This window comes from Otolemur garnettii, unplaced genomic scaffold (assembly GCF_000181295.1).
Source record: "Otolemur garnettii isolate 467f Iridium unplaced genomic scaffold, OtoGar3 scaffold00144, whole genome shotgun sequence".
In the NCBI taxonomy this organism is placed as follows: Eukaryota; Metazoa; Chordata; class Mammalia; order Primates; family Galagidae; genus Otolemur; species Otolemur garnettii.
In genome coordinates this window covers 4,607,902-4,610,318 of record NW_003852539.1, presented here as the reverse complement: position 1 = coordinate 4,610,318, position 2,417 = coordinate 4,607,902, and the positions used below count along the sequence as shown (strand labels likewise).

The following is a 2,417-nucleotide window of genomic DNA, read 5'->3' as shown; positions in this document are numbered from 1 at the left end:
ACTGTCACTACTGTGGAGGGATTATTCAAAGGCCTTTGGTCTTAGACCCCCACTCACTCAGGATAGCCTGAGACGTGGTTTCTCCTATTGAGCCCCAGTCCCCGTTGTAACCTGGCTCTTCTCACGGCTGGTAGCCTCTGACCTTTTCTGTCCTGGCAATGACTTCTATGCATTTTGGCAGTGACTGTCTGAATTTCTGATTCAACCCTGATCTCAGCCTCTCGGGCTTTCTCTCTCCTTTCATTCCTCCCGCTGACGGTCAAGGCTTCTGCCACCCTTACCCTTTCTGGAACAACCCGTGCTTTTGAAAAATGACCATGCCGAAGGGACACTAACTAAGCCTGGAGCAGGTCTTGTCAATCTGATTTTTAAATGATGGAGGAGGTTGGAGGACAAAGCTAGTGGTGGCATTACCGCTATCCAGGATGATGCAAAAATCAAGTGGGAAGGAGGGAAGGCGCTTCTGAACGTGAGCACATCCACAGCCTCAGAGGACAGAGAGGTATTTAAAGTGAGCTAGAACGAACCTGCAACATCAGGTGCGTGCTGCCTTCAAAAATAGCTGCCAGTTAGAAAGGGTTATTTACATATTGATTTCATGCTAACTTTGTAATGGAATGTGCTGCCTGCCTGCCTGCCTGAGACCTAACAACTGTCATCATAATTTTTTCTAAAAATACAGTCAGAGGAAAACATTAATTGAGCCCTCCACTGGAAAGAGGCTACAAAGACCACCGATCCCCAGTCTACTGGACAGATCACCAGGGGCAGGGACTCTCCACCGCCACGGCTGAGGAATAATTTCACAGCTGCAGTCCGCCCTCCCTTCTTCCAACCAGGCTGCTCTCTAATTTTTTGTCTTTCTAGAAAACCTGTCTTGTTCAAAGGTAAGGGGGGATGCTTCTCTTGAGCAAAGCAGCCTTTGTGGAAACTCCAGCTGGCCCCTTTTCAGAAATAATGGATGAGAAGGGGGCCCTGGGGGTCCACCTGCCCCAGCGCTTCCATCCTGGTGCCTTTCCCCCCAAGTTTCTGCTGATGTCTCTCTACGGAGAGAGAATCTCTCCTTGTGTCTCTTAGCAGCGGGTTCGCAGGGCTTCCCACTTCCGCTCTTTCCGAACCTGTCCCTCCCTCCACCCCAGGTTTGTCTCTGTGGAGCCTACAGAGCTGATCCTTGCCAGCTCTGTCATCGCGCCCCAGTGCGATATCAGCAATGTAAATGCCTCTTTGCCAGGCCTGATGGAGCTGATTCGGTTGTGATCCTGGGCATATGGATGGCATATTTGCTGGGAGCTAGGTGAGACGCGTCCCAGAAGGACTGTCGCCAGCCCCCGCAGCCGCCTTCCCCAGCGCGCCGCGGGCGGGTGGGCGCAGCGAGAGCGGCCGGAGCCAGCCGTATCTGCTGCCCACTTTGTTTCCAGCCTGTCCCCGCTGCTGGGGACAAATCTTTCATTCATGAACAGAAGCTTGTTAGGCCAACTCCGGGCTCTAAAGCCACTTAATTACATTGTAGAAAGTTGCTTGGCCCCGTGGGAAATTTGCACACAAAGACGCGGGGTCTGGGCTCCCTCTACCCAGGAGCGCCACAACAAAACCGAGGCCTCCAGTGCGCCCCTCAGGCCTTCGCCTCAGCTCTCAGCGCCCCCCTCCACCCCGCCGCCACTGCCGCAAAAGCAGGGGCCCCCTCATTAGAGGGAGTTTGTTAGGGAATGTTATCCCAGCGATGCACCGACGGGCCTTTCTCTCCTCCCTCAGCAATCAAGGGGCGGCAAGTGCAGGCTGAGAGCCCTCCACGGCCTGATTGCTGAAAGAATTTCCAAAAGGAAAGAGTGTAAACAGGTACATTGAAAAAGCCTCTTTTGAACAATTATGTAAACATTCCAAACACTATTTGAAAACTTTCACAGTGGAACTGTCAAGTCGGAGCATTCTTGTTTAATTGCAGGGGGGCACAATGGTTGTTCTCGGGCAGCCCTAGCTTCCCTGCAGCCCCAGCTAGAAAGAGAGCTTAGCAGGACGTGGGGAGGGCAGATAAAGAAGTCTTGGGGAAGGCGGGCATGTGCGAGAAGGGAGGGTCTCTGTCAAGCCAAACCTTCTTTCTCTCTGCGTGCAGAAGAATATCCTGGAAGCAGGAGGGTGTATTCTTCCTTCTGGTCGGGTTTCTCCAGGACCTGGTCCAGCCTTCCATACACAGGGTGGGTTGATAATCCCCAATACAAGATATGACTAGACTCACCGGCTTTCTTCAAAGCATCCAGTGACTGTTTCAAGCAAAATTGTTGGCAAAGCTTCCCTCCCCACGGGAAGTGCGGCTGGCTTGCTTTCCCGCCTCTCCCATCCAGTTGCTTCTTCCCCTTTTCCCAGGCAGCTCGGTCTCAGGATTCATTAACAACTACTAATGACTCTGACTGTATGACCAG

General features: G+C 52.6%; 1 long non-coding RNA gene across 1 annotated transcript; it reads left to right on the top strand.

The window, feature by feature from the left end:
- Nucleotides 1–264: 264 nt before the first annotated feature.
- Nucleotides 265–1,515, top strand: LOC111728207. Its single transcript, XR_002775578.1, has 3 exons — nt 265–887; nt 1,232–1,294; nt 1,419–1,515. It is a non-coding gene; the product is annotated as an uncharacterized LOC111728207 (long non-coding RNA).
- The last annotated feature ends 902 nt before the right edge of the window (nt 1,516–2,417 follow it).